Below are 24986 nucleotides of genomic sequence, written 5' to 3' on the forward strand. Positions count from 1 at the left end.
GGACACTTCCAAGTTTGAGGTTGTAGGTGCCAGATTTAGCAACTATTTGGCACATACTTATATTAACATGGTATTTGTTTATCTGCAATTTGATTTTAACTAGGCATACTATTTATCTGCTAACCCTATGTAGTAGAAAAGTTGCAAGGATTGAGCAAGTTAGTATTTGGTGAAGAAATTAAATCACTCTCAACAGACTATATTTTAAAGGACATGTCAGGTGAAGACGACAAAAATGGCAGTTTTGAAGACATAGTCAATGGTCAGAAAAATTTGTTTTTGGTGTTCTGTTTGTAAGAACTTGAAACAATAATATATTTGTAGCCAGAGGTGGCCAAAGCACATGTTTGGGGCACCAGTGAAGCAGGAGAGAAAGATCAGCTTAGCAGAGCTTATCAAGAATTTTGCAATCAGAAAATCCATCAAGGCAGTAATAATTTGAATTTTAGGATTTCACGTGTGCATGCACACACACACAATAATAATTTAAAATAGTTTTGAAAAAGAATACTTAAAAATGTTTATCTGAAAACCTGGGGAAGTTGAATTTGCACACCCCAAATCACCATTCATTTTTGTTTCTTTTCCTGGGAAGATTGCAATTACAGGCTCCAGTATATAAACATATACACCGGTGGTCCTGTTCTTAGCCCTTCTTTCCTGTCCTAGTGTTTGAAAGCTGTTCCGTACCACTTACCCCACTCACTGCACTGTGCATTGAATGGCACTTTCCTCCTCTAAGTTATCATGGTCTTCCTGTTCTTTTTTATCCTAAGTCCCATTCTCCCCAACCCTATGTATCTCACTTAAATTGTTCAGAAGTGCATCTTAGACTAAACTCATCCGTATTAAAGTATGGCTGTATTGACACATTAACTCTCACAGGCACATTTGCATTTTTAAATTGGAGATTGAGCTAATCAAAGCAAGGATCCTGGATACAGTCATTTGAGAACAGGTGGGTTGGATACCTTCTTCCTTTTATCCATTTACACAGGAAAAGGTCTTGATACATAAAAGTGCATGTAAAAGCACCTTAAGAGTATCTATTTGTCACAGAATCGAAAGTTCAAGTTAAAATGGTCCTTTTAGTTTTATCTGCATGGAGTAAGAGTTGAGGAAACATGGATAAATTTGTTGGTGAACTCTGCTATTAAACTCAAAAATAGCTAATTTGCCAACTGTCTTTTATTAATAAGTTAACAGAAAAATCCTGAAACTGCTTAAGGGTCAACTTAAATTTTTTGGCACTGTCCTCTGGGTCCAAGGGGAAAAAACATGGAATGAGGTCGAATTGAACATTCTACTATCAACCATCAAATCACTGATCCCACTGTCCTCTTCACACAGAGTCACATAAAGTGTGTGTTATACACACGCAGAAGCCATTTAATCCATTTGTTGCATTTTAAAATTGCATCCTTTTTGCAAAGCCTCTGGGTAGAAGTATAATTAAATCATTCATTACAATATATTCTTAAAATATAACAGAAACCATAGTAACAAATAAAAACCTCGCCTCTAAACCAATGCATTTTATGTTATTACTTCAACTGGAGGCTTTACCTTGTGCAGCTTCGTTACAGTTTAGGTTTTACCTCATGGCCTATGATATAATACTGGGGCTCTATCTGAACCTATGAGAGGAGTGAGGAAGGGAGCCAGAAGTGCAGGCATCCTTTTCAGAAAAATGCATCTGGTTTTTGTGAACACAAATTGAGACAATGTATGACTTTCGCTTTTTTAAAAAAGGAAATGAATATAGATTTAAAAACCCCTTATCAAACTATTTAAGCTGCTTTAAGGGAAAAGAAACAAACAGGCACATCAACCTTCAGAGTCTGTGCTAGTATTTCACATGCTTCCTAAACTTTGATTCAGATTCACCTTTCTTATTTAGCACAACTAATATTTGCATATCTTAAGGTTTCCCTTTTTTCTAACCCTAACTTTGTCTGTTTCTGCACTTTACCATAAATTTGTATTTTTCATCTTCTATGTTGGCTCATATTGGTTGAAACGTACTAATGCATGCTCTCTGATGATTTGGAAGCATCAATTTCTCTATATAAAATATGGATGCATTCTAAAACAATGTAGTTGAATTCAAACTGGAGATACACATATATGTATATGTATACATATATACATTTGTGTATGTTAATACATACATACATGTATACACACACGTGTATACATATATGTGTTAGGCAATCTTAACACCAACTAGAACAGTACATTAGTTGTCTATTTCTGTGTAACAAATTAGAGCAAACTTAGCAATTCAAAATGATACATTCATTATTTCCCAGTTTCTGTGGGTAAAGAGCTCAGGCATGGTTTCACTAGGTCCTGTATTTCAGGGTCTCTGACTAGGCTTCCATTGAGACGTCAACTGGGGCTGGGGCCTTGTCTGAAAGTCCCACTTCAGGGAAATGATCTACTTGTAAGCTCATTCAGGGTGTTAGCAGAACCTAGTATCTGGAGAGCTGTTTGACTGAGGACCTCCATTCCTTGCCAACCTGGCCTTTGCAACATGATCACTTATTTTATTAGAGCATATAAATCCAGAAGGCAACAGAAAGAGTCTGATAACAAAAGGAAGATCTCATCTTTTGTAATTTAATCATGGAAGTGAAATCCCATTACATTTATCATATTCAATTGGTTAGAAGCAATCACCAGCCCAGCTCTCGCTCAAGGGGAGAGGGCTACACAAGGGAGTGAATACCAGAAGGTGAGAATCATCCACAAGGGGGATGGGGTACATTTCAGTTCAGCCTGCCTCAAATGTGTGGGTAAGAAAATGGTAGAGCAAAAGGTATGCCTCATATCTCCTTGTCAATAAATCTTATTTTAACTTAATCTTGTACAAAAGTTTTACAAAAATTTTACTCATGCGTATTACCTTGAGATTTTCTTAGCCACAGTTTTTACTTTTGTAATAACACAGACCTTACATCAAGGATTGGATCACCAATCCCATTTCCTCTTCCAGTAGAAAACAACTGTTTCTCAGCCTACTTTGCATGGAAATGACTGGTTCTAGCCAATGGAATGTAAGCAGAAATGATGTTTGGTTATTCTAGCCTGGCCGTGTATCTTTTGTGCTCCTTTCCACCCATGGCAACACAAGATGGAAAAAGCCTGGGTCCCTCGTTATTGCTCAGATGAGAGCCCCCAAAAGACCTGTGTGACCTGCATCAGAATATGACTTGAGGCTGAGCACCGTGGCTCAGGCCTGTAATCCCAGCACTTTGGGAGGCCGAGGCAGGCAGATCATTTGAGGTCAGGAGTTCAAGACCAGTCTGGCCCACATAGCGAAACCCCATCTCTACTAAAAAAATACAAAAATTACCTAGGTGTGGTGGTGTGTGCCTGCAGTCCCAGCTACTTGAGAGGCTGAGGCAGGAGAATCAATCACTTGAACCCAGGAGGTGGAGGTTGCAGTGAGCCAAGATGGCACCAGTGCACTCCAGCCTGGGCAACAGAGTGAGACTCCATCTCCAGAAACCAAACAAAACAAAACAGAATACGACTTGATCTAGCAATTATCTGTATTTTGTCCCCTGATATTTATCCTGATCTATTTAGACCCCAGAAGTGCTAGTAGTGATTGTCATGTACAAATATCTCACCAAATAAGACACTCATATTTCTATAATAATAATGCTGATACCCAACCTTTATTGAATACTTGGATTTGATTGGTTCTTTCCCAAGCTTTTACATACATTAAACTATTGGATACTCACAAAACATATGGACAGTGATATCATCCCAGGTTAAAGATGGAGAGAACACCTTAAATGAAAATCACTATAGGGTAAACAATGCATATGTTTGGAACATACACTTCTAGAAGCTGTTTAAAAGTAAGGGTGAGACCACAAGAAAATTATGGTTACTAATTTGCTCTGCATAAGGAAAATGACAAGAAATTTGAGATACCAGAAGGAAAAAGCCCAGAAGAGAATAAATAAGAGAACAAATAGAAGTGAGTAGACAGTGGTAGAGAAAAAAGGGTTCTGCTGGGAGCTATGCGTTATAGGGACTTTCCTTCACCTTCTCTAAGAAATCTTTCATAATTTTCACATTGCTTACCAATGTATGTGTGTGTGTGTGTGTGAGGGGGGTGTCTGTAATTGTATTTGTGTATAAGTAGGTTTTATTAGGAGATTTCGAAAATCATGAAAATGGTAAGTGCCAAGATCAGGCCACAGTTGTCTACATGACTAAAGTGAAGTACAGAAATTCTAACTGAAGAGATCAAGGATATGCAGCCATTCAACTGAAAAGTCAGATTTCAAGATGCAAACCCAGATGAGTTGGGCTCTAAAACCTCTCTCCTTAACCTATACACTGCAAACTCTCTCTTCCTTTCTACAAAAATTGCTCTTTCTGACCAGAAGGAAAATTTTAAGAATGATACATAAATAAAATAAAAGGAAGAAAATATGATTTAGTTCCAGAACCAATACAAAAATTGGAATAATCAGAAATTAAAATGGAAAAGATACGTTGCATTTGAGAGATGAAGGCCTGAAATAATAGTCAGAAAAGAAGAACATAGATTTTTGGAGATGTAGTAAAAATATCATGAAAGGTCTTGGCAGTCATTTGGCCTTTAGTGTTGAGGAAGAAGAAGAAATCAAAGATGACTTTGAGGTTCTTAAGTCCAGTGCAATGAAATCAGATGATTTCTGATCAGATAGAAAGATGCAGTGCAAATGAATCAAGGTGAAAAAAATAGAAATTAATTTTTCATTCAATTAAATTGAAACATTTATTGAGCCCTACTACAAAGAAATATATTTGACATTGTCCAGAGTCAAGTGATGCATAAATCATGTCACCTAGAAGGTGAGTGTGATGTTGTTTCGGTGGTTGAGTGGGAGATACCTTGAGGAATTTAAGGAGAAATTCTTAGAGGTGATAATTTTGTTGTCTTCTACATAGAAGAGCAGTTTAAAATAATGGAAAGGATAAGATTACCCAAGGACGGAAACAGCAACTGCTATAATTTCATCTTGAAATACAGACTAGATGCTATACAAAGGGCTTTGGATTAGGATTAGCTAAATTACTTTCTATTCTGTTTCTAGTAAATATATATGACCTTGGAAAGTTGGATTAACAGCCATCAAAGGGTGATGAACTAGGTAAATATAAGGGCCTCTTTTGCTAACTATGCTTAGCCATGAAAAGATGAGACTTGACTTTTTATATGTGTAAAAGATATGACTAGGTCCATATATTAGCCAGGAAAAGGCAATAATGTTCTATGTAAACAACCTCAGAATTTTAGTGACTCAACACAGTAAATGTTTATTTCCTTCCCATGCAGAATTATTCTGAGCAAATTTGCATTTGTGCAAATTACTGGGGCAGTGGTCCTTTAAGCAGACCCCCGATACTAATCTCTTCATCTAGAACATTGCCCTCCCCATGACCATGACAGAAGGAGGAGCTGCGGGTGGTTCAAATAATGTCAATAAAATGCTTCAGTTTCAGGTGACACAATCACATCTTCTCATATTTCACTGGACAGAACTGGTCACATGGCTACAGTTTTAACTTCAAGGGGGCTGGAAATATTTCCTTCCAGGTAGCTGGCCATAGGGGAAAGCCAAGTATTTGTGAGTGTAAGTAACAGAGGCTGTCATGCTTACTTGATGGTTAAAAGTAGAATAAATTCCCCCTACCCTGCCCCCGTTTCAAAGTTTTCCTGTTCTAAATGCAGTTTTACTGAAGCTCTGAAACAAGCTATTTCCCTGTCCCCAAATCTCGCTCTTTCCCCATCCAATCCATTAGAACCTACCTTGGAAAGCAAAGCCTCCATCAGAATATGGTATTACATGACATTGTAACCTTTTTCCCCTCCAGAAAACCACCCTTTATGAATAAAACATGGGTGACCTTTCAAAACTTAGCAGTTGTACTAGGTGATTGCATATTAACAAGCTTTTTGAAGAAATAGGACAGGCACTGTATGTTTCAGTTAAGGATAGATAATGGAACTATTCAAATAATTTATTATTTTATTCAATATGAAGAAATGCAACAACTATTTTACAAAGTCTGCTTACACTTCTCTGAGTATAATTGTATGTGACTTCCCATTTATTTCAATTGTGTATGTACCATTACATTGAAGATTCCCATGGAAATGACAATTCTTATCTTCTTGATTTTTTTTTTTTAATTTTTGGCTAAAACTCTCTGGAAAAAAAAAAATCTCCAAGGTTTCTTTAAGTAAGAAGCAAAGTAAGGCAGATTTATACAAAGTGGAATTGAATCTCCTGATTACAAACACAAATCTGCAGGTTTCTCAGTACCTGGCATAGAGAAGATACTCAATAAGTTATTATTGAATAGGAAGAGTATTCTTCAAGGCTGAACAACAGTGAAGGTAAGGGGAGTTTTTCTAGAGAATTCCTTCAGTGTCATGAGGAAATATTTAATCAGATCACACAAAAAAGACAGTTTCAGTTTGGGCTCAAGGAGAGAAATGTCGAGAGGGGAACGAATGAGGTGAGGAAGATTGAATCAACCCCTCAATAACATATAGTTAAGAAAAGGCCTCTGCTCAAGGCAGGATGTTTCTAATTCAATTGTTTAGGAGAATTATTTTCAAATTAGACCCTCCTGAATTGTAGGGTTCTAAGCGGGGATCTCAAGAAGCCTTAAAAGAGAGCAAGGAGTTATCTACATCCAGGGAAGCTTGGCATTTGTCTCTTTATAAAAAAGGGGTTCAACATAAGATTTCATTTACAAAAAGGTCCTACTGGTAAAAAAAAAAAAATACATGTTTTAAAACCATTTGTTCAGAATATTGTAGTTCTCTTGGGCAAAATCGAACACACTGGTAATGATCAACATAATGAGAGGCAAGGTGCAAAGATATGTGCTTTCCTTTTCCCTCAATCTTGTTTCCATCCTCCCTCAAAAATCTCCAAATATGTGCTTTTTTAGCTGCAGTGACATACTAGGATACAAAGGCTTAGGCTTTATTCTGGTGCTAGGAGGTAAATCAAGGGGCTTGGAGGGGCCATGTGACTCCCATCACAAAGAAGAAAGGACAGAACTTCATAAATGCAATAACACTGTTAGAATTACATGAAAACAGTTCTATGCAAGTTATATTATGCAGGTCATAGTTTTATTTTTTCTGTCACAGTGCCAAATGTGTAGGGTTAAAAAACTGTCACAGACACACTGGTGACACCACCGCCAATTTCTCGCCATCTCTCCCCTGTATTATAGTCTAACTATACCTGGCCGAGCACAGTCACCAGCCAGTTTGGACAACTCATTTGAGCTCTTCACAGTTCAGTACCTTCATCTGTGAATACAGAATATACTAGCCACTAAGCTAATGTCTGAGGAACTATTTTGAGAAGCAAGATATACAGTTATTATTATATTTGCCACTGTTGCTTTTGGTAAACTAGTCTAATCTCTTTGGTACATAAACTCAGACAAAAATCCTTTAACATTTTGGGTGGTTTTTAAAAAAGTTACGTGGGTCTTTTAAACTTGAAGATCTGCTCAAGTAGAAGATATTAACAATGCAGTTTTTTAAACTTACAAAATTGAGGGATTATTTATTTAACTGATGAGGAATAAGGATGGGAAATTTTGATGCTGCTTGATTTAATAAGAGACTACTACTTTGCAGGCAACAAATGTTTTTGTCAACAACATATGCTTTAAGATTTTCTTTAAAAAATACATACATTTCTGGTCGGGCGCGGTGGCTTACGCCTATAATCCCAGCACTTTGGGAGGCTGAGGTGAGTAGATCACCTGAGGTCAGGAGTTTGAGACCAGTCTGGCCAACATGGTGAAACCTTGTGTCTACTAAAAACACAAAAAATAGCCAGGCACGGTGGCTCATGCCTATAATCCCAGGTACTCATGAGGCTCAGGCAGGAGAATCACTTGAACCCGGGAGGTAGAAGTTACAGTGAGCCGAGATCAAAGTCATTGCATTCCAGCCTGGGCGACAGAGTAAGACTCTGTCTCAAAAAAAAAAAAAAAAAAAAAAAAAAGAAAGAAAGAAAGAAATATATACATTTCTGGAACATTTGTTTATGTGGACCTCAATAAGGTAAATACTGCAGTATTTTTGCAGTAGCAGGACTAAAGGATGCCTGTCACCCAGCCTTGCTAGAAGATGGGGCCATAAGAACTCTGATCTTTGTATCACCTAGTCTCACATTCAGGAATGTAACAGGGGGAATAATTCTTGCAGCAGGCAAACATGAAGGGATAGAGGTAGGGCTCAGAAAAGTTGGAGAAGGTGCCAAGAGAGGAAAGGAACTTTCTGAGGGTGAGAAGATTGAATGTCTTCAGGAAATTGAAGGATCTCGTTTGAGGGAGGCACTTTCCTTGGAAGGGGCTTGAGGGCTTTTGTCTTCATTTCGGTAATAAGCTGTAGGCTTTACCTGTATTAAAGGAGCTTGTACCATTGCCTGTGCCTATTGACCACTAGAATGTCCTGCATTGAACAGAGTCAATGAAATCACCATCACTCTTGTGACAACTTTTCAGTGTTTAAGGCCACCAAATGGAAATGATCAGTAAATGCAGTTTAAATCCTACAGAATATTTAAAAAGTAGTTAATATAGGTTCAAAATTATTAAGCACAAATAATAATTCAACACATAGATGTAGATTGTTAATCATATAGAAAACAATGTATAAATAACTCATAGAACTTTTGATTAATCTTTGCAGGGCTCAATAAAGCCATTTACAGACTTACATAGACATTGAAATCTGGGTCTCCTTTCAAAGCTGTAATACTCTTAAGTGGAAAAATACTATTTTAAAATTATTTTTGTACTGGTCAAAATTAACTGAGCATTTAATATTTATTAAAATTTCTGGAGTATTTATGTATTATAAATATACAAATATATAAAAATGTTCATATATATATATATACACACACAGATTTTTGAAATTTCTTAAGTTATCAGTTATTCTCATAATTTCAATGGAAGGGAATTGATTACATTTCAGCAGTTATCAATATATCCCATTAGGGATTTTACCATAACACTTCTTGAATTGTTTAAAACTGAGGGCTTCATTGTAATGGTCCATCTTCCCTAGTACTCCTTTAATTCAAGTATATTGGTAACTTCTTCCTTTCAATCCTTGAGCATAAAGTAGGCAATTCCATTTAATCTACAATTATGGCAATAAGCCTCATAACTTTGTTTTGCTGGGCAGGCTTGGATAAGATTGCCTCTAGGTGGCTCGATGCTGCTTCATCTTTTTGCTATATGTGCTGCCTCTCCAGAGAGCTGGGAATAGATAAATCTGAGCATTGAGAAGACAAAATCACTTACATTTGTCATTTTAGCATTTAGGCTCCTAGGATTGTCTAAAGGATTCCTGAGATATAAAATAAAGACATTTCTGTGCAAGAGGGAGTGGAGGAATGTTTGCATGCCCCTTTCCCTAATGTACGCAGCATCCACAATGTTCACTCTGGGAGCCAATGAGGGGAGGAAGGGAAAGAACACTACAAGGGGCCCGCTTGAGAAGTTTTCTCCAATGTGTCATTAAGGTGTTTCAGAGCATCTGTGTGGCTGCCACATGAACTGGATGGGAACACAGTGTAATCAGTTTCAGTCGAGAGCACTAATTTATCACCTTGCCATCTTTTATTGCAAGGTAGAGAATCTCAATCTCTTGTTCACTTGCTCTCTCTCTCACACACACACACCTCTGTACGTATACACACTTACCTCCTATACACACTTACACTTAATACATCTCATTTTTTAAAATATCAAACTGCCAAATAAGAAATTTATTTTCTTTTATGCTTTTAGATAGTTTGAATTTGGGGTTGTGAAGATAGTTGTTTAATCAGCATTTTCCTTTGATATATGGGAGGTTTTTTTTTTTTAACATGGTTTCCCTTTGACTCCTAAAATAAGTTTGAGTACGATTACAATATTAATGTAAAGCTGGCTCCCAAATAAGCTCTCTGTCAGCAAGCAAAGTCTTTAGCTTCTTAGAGCTCAAAATCCCAATCTATGGGGACAATTTAATAATGCGGCTCAAATCTTAATTCCTAGGGTCAATAGGACTACTAAAGTCAAACTTTAAAAATGGAAACGTAAACCCTTCAAGCACTCAGAAGGAAGCACTCGTGACCATACACTCTCATTTCTCTCAGCATCAACAGCCAGAATATTGTCATCATAAGTTATACCTGGAAGTCCTGAGGGGTGTCCGGCATGACAAGTCCAAGGCAGAATCCCTTATCAGATAGCGAACAGGGGAAAGAAGAGAACAGCACAGGAAGGAGCATGAAGAGAGGGCTTTAACTCTCCACAAATAAATTTTGCAAATCTTAAAAGTTCCCAAGGCTCCAAGCAAATGTTGAGTTATTTTTCTCATCACTGCAGGTAGAATTTGAAGGAAACTAGAAAAGCAGCTGGGATATTTTATTGAGCTCCTATTTTTAGCTTTTTTTAAAACCAAATCTAGATTTCGTTTTGCCATCCTGGCTACCTACAATTTTTATTAAACCATGCAATGACTATCTTCAGAATGTGCCTTTCCTGGAACTCTGAAAATTGTGTGTGTTATTTATATTATGATATGCAGCACCTCTCCCAACAAAAAAATAAATAAATCTTTTTTTGGCCACTGGGGCCAAAGTTCATCTGTCCACCCCAGATGTGTTTTTCTTCAGAATCCTTACAAGATCTCAGTGTTTTTTTCATAAAATCTAAAATCCCACCACAAACATCTTTTTTCCCTTTTAACTCCTAATATATTTTTTCTGCAAGCCCTGATGTTCTCTCTCTAACTCCCAATATTTCTCCCTAGACCCCAATTTCCTAACCAAAGCACATTACTGATCTGATGCTTTCAACAGCCTGGTAGCACATCAATAAACTAAAGATTATTGTGCTTTGTCAGGTTTTATTTTGTAACATTATGGGAAATTCTCCGCTGTCTTGGATGAGTGCATAAACTCTGATTGCTTGACAATTAACAGAGCTAGTAATAGAAAAGGCAATGTAATTTACCTTCATACAAGGGATCTCAGTTAACAAAAATTAAACTATTGAACTCTCCTCTCCAAGGAAAGGGATGTCGCCTCATTATGGTAAAAAGAAAAACAGATTCCAGTGGCAAGTGGGCCCTCAGTCTGGCTGGGTGAATTTATTGTTCAGATTATGTGTTTTTCTGACATGCATACAAAATTATGGCTTTTAAACTGGACGAAACTCTCTCTTCATTAAATGAGTATTTCCCCCCTTTGGTACTATAACTCAAAGAGAACATTCTAGATAAATAATGTCAAGGGGGAGTATCTTCGTGTGCTTCATGGGTTGAATGTTGAGGACATTCCTAATCTGCAGGGCTGGAGTACAGCTCTCTCTCTCTCTCTCTCTCTCCCCTGCACTCTCTGTGTCTCTGTCTTTCTGTATCACAGCACTAAAGAAGAAAATATACAGTGTAATTAAATACAGAGCCATCACGCTAAAAGTGAAGAACTCCCACAGAGGAGAGCGCTGGGTTTTACAGACTCCCACGGAGACCATATGAAGCTTGTATTCAAAATGGCATCTGCGGCTTTGAGCCTGCCTTCTGCCCTTTCAAAGATTTCTGCTTAGTTCAAAGAAATACTGTGTTTGAACACAGACGTCCCGAGAACTTAGGAAGTGGAAAGAGAAGTGGGGCCTCTTCTTCCCTCTTCCTTGAGATTTCAACCTCTTATATCTGTTTTCTAAAATGTTTTTCAGGCGCTCCAAACCTTCCCAGATTGGATGGCTAGAATCATTGGTCCCTTGCCTTAGGCTAGGTAAATGATGAACAACTGTTGGACTCTCAAACCCTGTAATATCTGTTTCTGCCTTCAAGAAGTTTATGATCCAGTGGTCAATAAACTATGGCTCAGAGACCAAACCCAGTCTGCCATCTCTTTTTGTGTGATCTGTGAATTAAGAAAGGTTCTCACATTTTTAAATAGTTGGGAAATTTTTCCAAAGAATATTATTTCATGTCACGTGAAAATTACATACAATTTAAATTTCAGAGTTCATACATGAAGTTGTGTTGGAACACAGTCATTCCATTCATGTACATATGGCGTACGGCTGCTGTCCATATATAAAATGGCAGAGTTCGGTAGTTGTGACAGATGTTGTAAGGCATGAAACACCTAAAATATTTACTGCCTGGCCCATTACAGAAAGAGTTTGCAACCCCTGTTATAATCTCATGGAAGAGCCACTACTAATAACCGTAAAACAATAAATGAGCAATGGAAGACAGTATGTTCCTAATTGTTAAATGGGAAGACGGTGGAAAATTGCCATTTTAACTGAGAAGCATATATGTCTCTGAGATTGCTTTTGTTTGGAAAAGCTGTCAAGAAGCAAAAGAGGACAGGAGCCAATTTTAAGAAATAGTAAGTTTTGAGTTGATAGAGAGTAGCAGGAAAGACGTTTCAGGGTGGCTAGACAGAGCAAAAATGAGATCTGGCATGGCAGGAGTGAGGCTCCAGGAAAAGATGTTTGTGATCTACAATGAGAGCGAGAAGTCTAGGTTATTTAAAATATCAAGGGTAAATGAGTTGTCTTCTGTTCTGATTGTGATATTTAGGAATAGAGGGTGAATCACTGAGAAAAGAAAATGTAAAATTTAAAAGTAAAATCAAGTTCAAGGGAAGTTAGGCTGGGGAATTAAAGACATATGCTCTATGTCATTGAAACAGTTAATCCTGTTTCAAAAGATGACAAATAACTGACAAGAAACAGAGAAGCATCATGAGCAAGGAGGATCTTATTTACATATAAAATAAGCTAAGAAGGTGGTAGGATCCTAAGGTAAAAACCATAGGAGCATATCCACCATGTTTTATATTGCATTTGGGTCATTTTTCTGTAACCATTCTTTAATAGGATGAGGTAAAGGCTATAATTTTAATTATATGGCTAATTCCAAACAATGATCTAATAAAATCACACCGCATGAGAAAAATGCAATGCACAGTTTTACACCTGGCTATTTCCAGTTTAAAATAAAACAAAGGATACAGGAAGTAAAGAACATTATGAGTTGTTTACTAGCTCAGGCCTCTAAACTGCAGTGTATTGGAGAAGTATTTTAAAGATTAGCTTTGGTATTTAACTAGAAAGTAATGCAAAAGAAAATAATTATGAAATTATGATATCGTTGCATTCAATTTGATTTGTCATGTAATTCAAACATTTGTCTTATTTCCTTTCAGTATTGGAGTTTGGGCAACTTCAATGGCTATCTTGACTTTTATTTACTATCTGTTTTTTTTCCCCACAGAAGGCTATTTGACTTTATAATATTATTGCATTATTTTAAAATAGTTTCCTCTTTCACTTATGGTTATGGTGTGAAGAATGGAAAGAAGCACATAAATATTTTATTTCCAGGTGTTTAAGATGCCTTGCATAACTCAGGAACAGAGAAGTAACAGAAAAGTTTTGAAAGCAGAGCTGGGGTGCACTAACCCAGGACACAGTGGAAGGACAGAATAGTTATGTGCAAAAGAAAATGCAGCTAATTAAGTATGTGGAATTCAGTTGAATGAACCCTAAATATTATGTGTATCTAAGTGTATGCAGAGGGTGAAGGGAAGTGGAGAAACTTCAGTGTTCATTGATTCTCTGGTTAAATATTGAGCACGTGCTCTGTTCTCAGAACTGTGTCAAGCACTAAAGATACAGAGGCAAATGAGACAGAGACTCTGTACTCAAGTTGTTCATAGTCTATCGAGAAAGATAGACAAGGAATCAGAAGATGAAATACAGAGTGATAAGTGTAATGTTAAAACTCGTCAGTCAGTAGACTTGCAGAAAAACGTCTACTAACTAAGACCTGGAGGCAGGAGTGCAAATCATTGCAAAGACTTGGGAACGCCAATATGAGAACATCTCCCTTCCCTATTCCCCATCTGTTAATCCCCTTGGGGCATAGCAAGTACAGTTCTGTGCCACGTAGTTCCCCTAAGGTTATAAGGAAGCTGAAAAATTCCTATTGCCTGGTGGTGGTGTAGCTTTTGTAACATCTTAACAGTGTAAACAAAGCACATTACATTTTCTATGTTCCGATATGGCTAGATACACAAATAGCATTGTGTTACAGCTGCCTACAGCATTCAGTACAGCAATATGCTGTACAGGTTTGTAGCCTATGCCATATAGCCTAAGTGTATACTATGCTGTAGCATCTAGGTTTGTGTAAGCACACTCTATGAAGTTACCGTGGAGTGAAATTACTTGATGAGGTTGGGCGCGGTGGCTCATGCCTGTAATTCCAGCACTTTGGGAGGTTGAGGTGGGCGGATCACCTGAGGTCAGGAGTTCAAGACCAGCCTGGCCAACATGGTGAAACCCCGTCTTTACTAAAAATACAAAAATTAGCTGGGCATGGTGGCACATATCTGTAATCCCAGCTACTTGGAAGGTTGAGGCAGGAGAATCCCTTGAACCCAGGGGGCGGAAATTGCAGTGAGGAAAAAAAAAAAAAAAAAAAATTACCTAATGATGCATTTCTGAGACTGTATCCCTGTCGTAAGCTAGACATGACCATAGTTTTGTGTGGCAGCAGTTTACAAAGCAAACACTGAGAATGTGAGACACAAATTAGCTCTCCTGTCTCTCTACAACTTTTCTTCCTATTTATACTTTTTTTCTCTCTCTCCCAAAATATAACTGTGAAAACAATGTCATTGAGATGGGGGAACTTTTAGTACCAATCAGAGGGATTTATAAGTCTTTAAGACTAGAATCTACCCCCACAAACAGTAATATGTTTAAAGAATGAACAATCATCTTAGAAAAAAATTTAAGATCATTGTAGACTTGTTTTTGAAGAATAGGGAGTACATATTGCATTTAAATATCTAAGAATATTCCTTTGTTTGGCTTTCACAAATATTTAGTTGTGATAATTTCTGTTTGAAAGAGAAAAAAAATGTCTTCACTTTGTCTCTAATCGACAAACACAGTCCAGGATGAACTGGCCGGTGCTAATGCAAGGCCATATTTGAACAGTGAGCTTTCAGGCTAGAGAGTAGTTCCGAAGTTAGATAATAATGAATGTTATGGATTTGTGCATTGAGATTTAAAATTGCCCTATGCTGTCCTGAGCCTCCTTACACAGGCGAATAATAGGAAGAGGTTAAGATGAGGGCATTAGGCCTAACTGGTGAAAAGTTCTCCTCTTCTCATGAAGAACAAACCTTTATCAGATGTGTTGAAATCTCCTACTTGACCCTTGTCTAACCTTCAGCCCCAAACGCACAAAGTAAGATAGAGCTAATCCCAGAAAGCAGGTTTAAACAAACAGCTAACAGTCTACTACATCTTTGAGAAGTCTGATTTTCCTACTTTCCTTACACACATGCTGCTTGGGAAACAAGAAGTTTATGACTTGGAGGTGGGTCATGGAGTCCTTGTCTGGAGGTTGTAAGACTCATGGCAGCTGTTTGCTCACTGCTGTCCAAAATATCTGATTGATTTTTACCTGACTTTTCTGGAGCAACAACATATGTATGGTTCTGCAATCTTCACAGATTTTTATCATATGTAAGAACTTTTAAATTCCTGACAATAATATCTTACTTAACCCAAAGCATCCTCATTCATTTAGTTGGAAAACTGTAATACTTGGATATTTTTTGAAATTGTAATGACTGTCATTGTATGATGCTAACTAACAGCTCCTTTTATTTAAAGCTTCTTTTCTCTTAAGGCTTTAGATTTCTAGTGTAGGTAAAAAGGAAAAGTGTGAACCATTTCTTACTCAGGGTGACTTTTTCAATAACGCTGAAATTGAGATAATATTCATGCTGTAACAAAACATGTAGGAAACTGTACCTTCTGATTCCATTTAGAAGGTATTATATAATAATTATAAAAAACAATTGCAAAATTATCCATTAGTTACACAAATATAGATACTTAGATATTGTATGTAGAGTTGCTACTTAAAACAAAACAGGTTGGACCTGTGAGGGTTCACTTACATGCAAATTTTTGTTCAACTCTGCCATGCCTGAGACGGGAAAACCAACTTTTCCTCTTCCTCCTTTTACTCAGCTTACTTGACCTGAAGACAAAAATTATGAAGACCTTTATGATGACCCACTTCCACTTACTAAATAGTAAATATATATTCTCTTCCTTATGATTTTCTTAATAACATTTTTCTCTAGCTTACTTTATTGTAAGAGTACAGTACATAATACATATAACCTACAAAATATGTGTTAATTGACCATTTATATTATTAATAGTTAAGTCTTCGGGGAGTCAAAAGTTATATGAGGATTTTCAACTCCACAGGATGTTGGCAACGCTAACCTTATGTTGTTCAAGGGTCAACTATGTTTAGATATAACCTACAGATTGCCTTGACTGACTGATGAAATCTATTGCTACGTTAAAAGGAAAAAATCCATAATTAACATTCATTCTTACATTCTTACACCAAGGTTCTTTAGAATGAGTTTTTTTTTTTTCTTTAGAATGAATTTTAACGACATGCATTTTTTTCTCTCTGTGTATGTGTGTGTTTAGTCCTTTCTATAATGAGTATCTGAGACACCGAACTCTGAACTCTGCATGCCCTATGAAGCCCAGTCTGTGAATAAAAAACGGTCTTATTTATGTAGTGTTAAATGCCATTTTTTTTTTTTTTTTTGGCAGTGATGATGGGAAGGGATGCACAATCTTTGGAATTGATTTTAAAACCAGTAGTTGCCCTGAAATACCAAAGGTTCACTTCATTCATCTGTGGCCCAGGCCTGGGAAAAAGCACAGTGAAGAACCTAGAGCCCTTTGAGGATGTAGATGGAAGATGACACTAGACCAGCAAGATGCAGTCGAAGAGGATCGGGGGATGTGAGGGTGTGACCTGAGCAGGAGGCTCATCAAGAGAATAGTCTAGGAAACTACCAAGCTACAGGATTCATGACCCTCAACCTCTCACTGGGAATTTCTGATCCCAATTAAGGAGTGAATGGTAACTAGGCCACAGGGTTTCTAATCCTAATGTTGGAATTTGTATAAAGCTGTATTCCTATGTTTTTCAATCTGATGCTTAATAACTTGAATCCACAGTAACACCCAAGGATGTGTCTAAAGTCTGTGATTGATCTAATTGTCATGTTTTTATAGGCAATCTTTCTTTTTCTTTATCCTTGATGTGTTGTGATAGCAATACCTAGGTGCTGACTTAATTACATGTATCCTAATTAGTACTTGACATAACTTTTGACTACTTAACTTATTTCTTTTTTCTGAAAATTTTTCACTCTTTGTCTCTTAGAATATTGACTTTCCACAAGTCTCTTTAGTTTCTACTTGTGGGACTTCCCTCACATATATATTAGAGCTGCTGTTTCTATCCTCCAAAGCTCTTAGTCCTTTATCCATAATTTCTATCACTTTATGTCTCTGTAATTTTTTCTGTCTTCCAATTCTCTAATTTTATTTTCTATGGTGTCTAATCTGTTCCAACCATTTTTTCAGTATTTTTTATTTTAATAAGTAGACTTTTTTCAGAATTGTACTTAATTTTTAAATATATCAGATTTTGTTTTATAATACCTTATTCTTGTTTTGTGAGTGTTAGCCCTTCTATTGCATCTTTGACACAAGTAAAAAAAAAGATGTGTTTCATCTTTAATTTTGTAACTTAAGTAAAACCTTTATGGTTGCTGTTTTCCTTTCTTTAGTTTCTCTGAGTGAATTCACCCATTTGGGATGTATGCATATTATTTTAAAAGGCATTGCATCTCCTCAAATTTTGTAATTCTTGATAGGTGAGGTTATCTTCCACTAGTTATCTCAGGTAGAATTGCAGGTGCTCTCTATAATGCAGTTTTGGGAATGCTTCTGCCCTATCCCAAAACATATCATCTCTAATCTAGTTTTAAATTACAGTCTTGAAATTCAAAATATCAATCCTCCTGCAATGCAGGCTAAATGTCCCAATCTCATTTTAGTGAATCTTTTTCTACCATAGTCATATATGTGTTGCATATATCTGGGCTAACCCTCTAACTGGAAGGTAGGAATATTGAAGTTCTTCATCACAGATTGTGAACCTGTGTTGTAGGACCAGCACTAACTGTCTGTAGAAAACTCAATTTTAGATTCATTATATGCTTGAAGCCCAAAACCTCAAATCTAGTTTTTCCTGCCTCGATATTAGAACTCTAGCCTCATGTCCTATAGCCAGACTAAAAATACCCCATTTCTGCACTGTAGACTTTGCTGGTTTATATACTCCCCACCAATAGGTTTTCTTTCTGTTTCTAGCCTGTGAAGATTTCCCATCCTTATGGTTCAGCTCTGTCATGGTTTTCAATGTTATATGTTAAAATATTTTATTTAGCCTCTCTATTGTTTGAAGTAGGAGTGGGGAAGCTTTAGCCTATGCTCAGCTGCCATCTTGACATGAATTCTTTTTCAACTAATACTTATATATGAGTCTTCCTCTTGCCTTCAAATAACTTGACTCTAATTTTTGTCTAGGGTATTTAATCAATCTATGATCGCTTAAAGTGGGTGTAAAAGAGAATAAGTTACAATGATCTAAAATGTAGATTTAGTAAAACAGCCTAAACACATCCTTCATCCTTTATTGAGGTATTGGCCCAATATTGATTTGAACTGTAAACAACAGCTGCTTTATCTCTTACAAAGACTTAGTAAGAATGCCAACTCTTCTTAGAATGCCTGTATGTGTGTGTGTGTTTGTGTGTGTTGTGTGTGTGTGTGTTTGATAATATGCTAAACATTTGAAAAAGGCTTTGTGACTTATTAGTCTTCTTTGGCTTGCATTCTCTTCATTTTGAATATTTTCTTTCAGCATTTATTAGTACAAAAATTTAAAATTATTCTTACTTATGTAAATTCACTCTTTCCAATTAGATAAGACATTTTTTGAAGTACAGGCAAGCCTCACTTAACTTTGCTTTGCTTTATTGTGCTTCACAGGTAGTGCAGTTTTTACAAATTGAAAGTTTGTGGCAACTCTGTATTGATCACGTCTGCGGGTGCCATCTCTCCAAAAGCATATGCCTTTTTGTGGCTTTATGTCACATTTTGTTAATTCTCACAGTATTTCAAACCATTTTTATTATTATATCTAGTGTGGTGATCTGTGATCAGTGACATTTAATGACACTATTTTAATTATTTGGGGAACCAAGAACTGCAACCATGTAAGAAGATGAACTTAACTGATAAATGTTTTGTGTGTTCTGGCTGATCCATCAACTGGTTGTTCTCCCATCTTTCTCCTTCTCCTTGGGCCTCCCTATTCCTTGAGATACACCAATACTGAAATTAGGTCAACTAATAAGTCTACAATGGCTTCTAAGTGTCCAAGTAAAGGAAGATTCCCACATCTTTCACTTTTAGCTAAAAGAGAGAAATGATTAAGCTTAGTGAAGAAGGCATGTCAAAAGTCAAGATAGGGCAAAACCTAAGCTGCTTGCACCAAACAGCCAAGTTGTGAATGCAAAGGAAAAGTCTGTGTAGGAAATGAAAAGTGCTACTCCAGTGAACACATTAATGATAAGAAAGTGAAACATCTTTATTGTCAATATGGTGAAAGTTTGAATGGTTTGGATAGAAGATCAAACCTGACATAACATCATCCTTAGCCAAAGCCTAGTCCAGAGCAAAACCCTAACTCTCTTTAATTCTATGAAGACTGAGAGAGGTGAGGAAACTGCAAAAGAGAAGTTTGAAGCTAGCAGAGGTTGGTCCATGAGGTTTAAAGAAAGGTACTGTCTTCATACCATAAAAGTGCAAGGTGAAGCAGCAAGTACTGATACAGGTGTTGCAACACGTTATTCAGAAGATCTAGCTGTGATCATTGATCAAAGTGGTTAAACTCATCATTGATCATTGATCAATGAAGTGATAAGATCATTGATGAAGGTGGCTAAACACCAAACAACAGATTTTCAATGTAAATAAAACAGCCTTATATTGGAAGAAGACGCCTTCTAGGACTTACATAGTTAGAGAGGAGATGCCAATGCCTGGATTTAAAGCTTCAAAGGACAGGCTGACTCTCTTGTTAGGGTCTAGTGCCACTGGTGACTTTAAGTTGAAGCCAATGCTTATTTACCATTCCCAAAATCCTAGGGCCTTTAAGAATTATGTTAAACCTACTCTGCTTATAGTGCTCTTATAAATGAAACAACAAACTCTGGATGACAGCACATCCGTTTAGAACACGGTTTAGTGAGTATTTTAAGCCCACTGTTGAAACATACTGTTTGGAAGAAAAGATTCCTTTAAAAATGTTACTGCTCATTGACAGTATACCTTGTTACCCAAGGGCTCTGATGGAAATGTTCAAGGAAATTGATGTTTTCAGGCCTGCTAACACAATGTCCATTCTGCAGCTCGTGGATCATGGAGTAATTCTGACTTTCAAGTCTTCTTATTTAAGAATTATGTTTTGTAAGGCTATTGTTGTCATAGATTGTGATTTCTCTGATGGATCTGGGCAAAGTACATTGAAAATCTTCTGAAATGGATTAACAATTCTAGATTCCATCAAAAACGTTACTGATTCATGGGGAGAGGTCAAAATACCAACATTAACAGAAGTTTGCAAGAAGTTGATTCCAACCCTCACAGATGATGATGATGAGTTCAAGACGTCAGTGGAAAAAGTAACTGCAGATGTGGTGGTAATAAGAAGAGCACTAAAATTAGAAGTGGAGCATGAAGATGTGATTGAATTGCTGCAATCTCATAATAAAACAGAAAGGGATAAGATGTTGTTTCCTATGAATGAGCAAAAAATGTGGTTTCTTGAGATGGGTCTGCTTATGGTGAAGATGTTATGAACATTTTTGAAATAAAAACAGAAGATATAGAATATTACACAAACGTAGTTGATAAAGCAGTGGCAGGATTTGAGAGGACTGACTCTAATTTTGAAAGAAATTCTATTTTGGGTAAAATGCTGTGAAACAGTGTCACATGCTACAGAGTCCTATTTCATGAAAGGCAGAGTCAATCAATGTAGCAAACTTCATTGTTGTCTTATTTTAAGAAATTGCCACAACTACCCAACCTTCAGCCACTACATCCTGATCAGTCAGCAGCCATCAACATGAAGGAAAGACTCTCTTCTAACAAAAAGATTATGACTTGCTGAAGGCTTAGATAATTGTTAGGATTTTTTAGCAATAAAGGATTAATTCAGGTGTGCACATTATTTTCTAAACATAATGCAACTGTACATTTACTAGATTACAGTACAGTATAAACATAACTTTTACATGCAAAACATTTATATGCACCAAAAAATTTGTGTGATTTGCTTTATTGCAATATTCACTTTATGGTGGTGGTCTGGAACTGAACCGGCAACATCTCTGCCGTCTGCCAGTATTTCAACAACTTGTGGAATTTTGAATCCGAAAGGAATGGGTGTCATTATCCTCTCTGATATTTCCAGGCAAAGATTCACAAAACTGTACTGCTCTATGACTATTCTCCACTCTGACTAGTCCCCTTAGAAATTTATATCTTAGTCATTTGTATTCTGTTTTTCTCACATTCTCACCCCAGACTTGGAATTTTGGTAATGGATCTAGTTTGTAAGGACACAGTATAGTTTAGGTTGAGAAAGACAAATTTCATCTGGTTTCTCACTTTATAGGTGAGGATACCATATCTCAAAATATTTAACTGACATGACCAAGTCCATGGTGTTGGTGGGTAAGCAAGTGACTAAAACCACACTAGTGTCTCCCAGTGTTTTTTCTCACCAGTAACCTACTCTCTATCATATGTTTGATATCCAAGTGTTATGACAAATTGCTCCTCCAACCCTTTGGGTATCCTAAGGAAAGTATCAGTGGAAGTTAAGAATTACCAGTTGTTTTACTTTTGTAAATTTTCAAGGCATAAAGCACTATCTGCGGGTATCTAGTATACCTATATGAAATTTCATGCTGGCAATTATACATTTGACGTTAGCTAATTCTAAGACTAAGTCTAGTTCCTTGTTTGTTTGTTTGAGACAGGGTCTCACTCTATTACTCACACAGGATGGAGTGCCATGGCACAATCACGGCTCCCCGCAGCCTTGACCTCCCAGACTTAAGTGATCCTCCCACCTCAGCCTACTGAGCAGCGGGGACTACAGACACCCGCCACCACACCTGGCTAATTTTTGTATTTTATTTTTTAGAGACGAGATTTCGCCATGTTGCCCAGGCTGATCTCGAACTGCTGGGTTCAAGTTATCTGCCTGCCTCAGTCTCCCAAGGTGCTAGGATTACAGGCGTGAGCCACTGTGCCCAACAGACCAAGTCATTTCTTCCCCTGCATTCACTGTATGAGATACTGAACTATCAATAAATATTTAAGAAGGTATTTTTGATTTTAGAAGTATTTATTAATTTAGCTAACAACCCTTTGTTAAACAACTACTATATTCTAGTTACTGCCTGTCATAACCTGGGTTCCTCAGGAGACAGAGCCTCAGACAATGGCTTAATGTGCTCCCTTTGTCATGAAGTACAATCCTAGGAAAGCAAAAGTGAGAGAAAAAGAGAACAGAGGGGAAAAGAAGAAGAACCCATATTAGGGTTTCTTATGGAGCTAGCTATTATCACTGATGTTGTATAACTGCTTTCCAAGAAATCACTTAAATGGTTGTGCCTCAGAATAGTTACATCTAGAGGAGGAAAGAAGAAGACTTTATCCATTGGCTCAGGTTTTCCACTGGACAAAATTTGGCCACACAGAGTGCTAATTCTCCTGCATTTTTGGATATGTATCAGCCTCAGTTATGAAGACTTGGTGAAGGATAGGTTTGAAGTGAGCCTGTGCCTCTGCAATGCCTGGAAGAGTCCTCCCACAAATGGTCTCTCCAGTGTTAGCTGAGATAAGTAGCCAAAGGTTCTGAACACAGGTGAAGCTGAGAAGACCCGATACATATGCTAAGATAACTGTGATAATGGCTTTCTCCTCCCGAAGAGGGTAATGACTCCACATGAGTACCAGCAATTGCTCTGTAAGTTTCACAAGTGATGCTGTGAGACTGCCTATGAGGGCAAATTAACACGGTGAGCAGAAGGAAGGAAGACGATATCTGAGTTAATGCCTGCAGATGAGATAGGAGTTATCTAGACAAAAAGAGACTAGATAGAGGAGAGAGGGAAGAGTGTTTTAGGGTGAGGGAACACAATATACACAATTATAAGTAAGAGTGGTCATAACTTCGAAGAAATGTAAGGAGTGTAATATGATTCTGTCCAAAATCTGTAGACCTTATGTGTAGTAAAGAAGGATTTTCTACCTGTAAGCAAATTCATTCATTGCAAAAGAGGTATACCAAAAACATTGTGTAGAGACAACCTCCGTGGAAGAAAGAAAGCAGCTGTATTTGAATGAGGGAAAGAACACAGCTCACTGCCTAACCATCCAGAATCCATCAAATACTCTTATTATAATATAATAACAATAATTAATAAGGATGATAGACAACCATTTGTATTTGCAATAAAAGAGTAATTGTTGTTCCTTTTTTTTGGTAGTGCCACTACTATTGAATTAATCATGCCCTTGCTAAATTACTGAAACACGGTGTTATGCTATTGTAGGTGTCCAAATTCTTTGCAACTGTTTAAGACTGTTTTTATTATGAAATGTCATAGCCTTGTAATGGCAAAATTAAAGAAGTGATGAAGGTTTGGAGAAAAGGTAACTTTTCTGGCTGTTTCTTAAAAACTGTGTCTGTTTTATGTGTATGTGTATTCTTGTTATTCTAGATAGAGGACCAATTGATATTTTAAGTAATCCGTCAACAAGACAGATAAAATAAAGAATATAATTTGTTCTCCCCAAATTTGGTGGATTGAAGCCAGGAGCATAATGACAATTTAATGTGCTTCATCATGTCACTTAGAAATATAAAACCTGTTAATGTGGAAAGAGAAGGAATCTCCAGTGTCAGGTTAGAGAACTGGAAAACACACATTCTTTAGTCACTGAAATCTTACTGGTCAGTTTGGTTGTTTGTTGTTTAGCATAGAAATTCAATGTGACAACTTAAAATAGTTTAGAAATTTGGTATAAGTATCCTGTTTTCAAAGTGATTTGTTCAGTCCATTTATTCCTATAATGCTACTAAACTAATTCTACAGAACAAACTCCCTTGAGTGACTCCCAATTCTCTAAATGACACCCCAAATTCCGTATTATGCTGATTGCAGCCTAACTTTGTAAAATGTCGATAGTGTTTCTCCATGGTTGAAATGCCGCATAATAAGATTTAAAAAAAAACCCTTAAGAACTAAGGTCATGCTTTGCTGAATCAGCTTTGGTACCAGTTGCAAAACAGTGGTTACTTTTTAATTGTCGATTATGAATTTGGCAAAATAACTTGATCTTTTGTTCATCCACTGGGTATTAATGCATAGCAAACAGCATAATTATATTAGTGAAAATTCCATCAGCCCTAACATATCTTTCTAGAGCAGTGAACACACTGTGGTCATTATGAACAAAATTGACCGAGATTCCTTGGCTGATGCTAGCATAATGTATGATGACATCAGGGGTGTTTAGCCATCCTGTTGTTGCAAATTGACAGCGTTTTAATAGCATGCAAGAACAAGACAGTTCTGCCCAGTGGTATTTTCCTATATTCAGAAGGACCGTCTGCTCTCACAGCTCATCATTACATGGATTTAGATGGAAAATAAATCCTATCTCATCTCTTGAAAGAGAATTATGTGACCATACTGTAATATGCCTAGCATATAAGGCAGCTATTATGTGCTCTCTAACGAGTATTATAAAGCTGTTCTTGGCCAGGCGCGGTAGCTCATGGCTAGAATCCCAGTATTTTGGGAGGCCAAGGCGGGCAGAACACTTGAGATCAGAAGTTCAAGACCAGCCTGTCCAACATG

The sequence above is a fragment of the Papio anubis genome, chromosome 7 (assembly GCF_008728515.1).
Source record: "Papio anubis isolate 15944 chromosome 7, Panubis1.0, whole genome shotgun sequence".
NCBI lineage: Eukaryota > Metazoa > Chordata > Mammalia > Primates > Cercopithecidae > Papio > Papio anubis.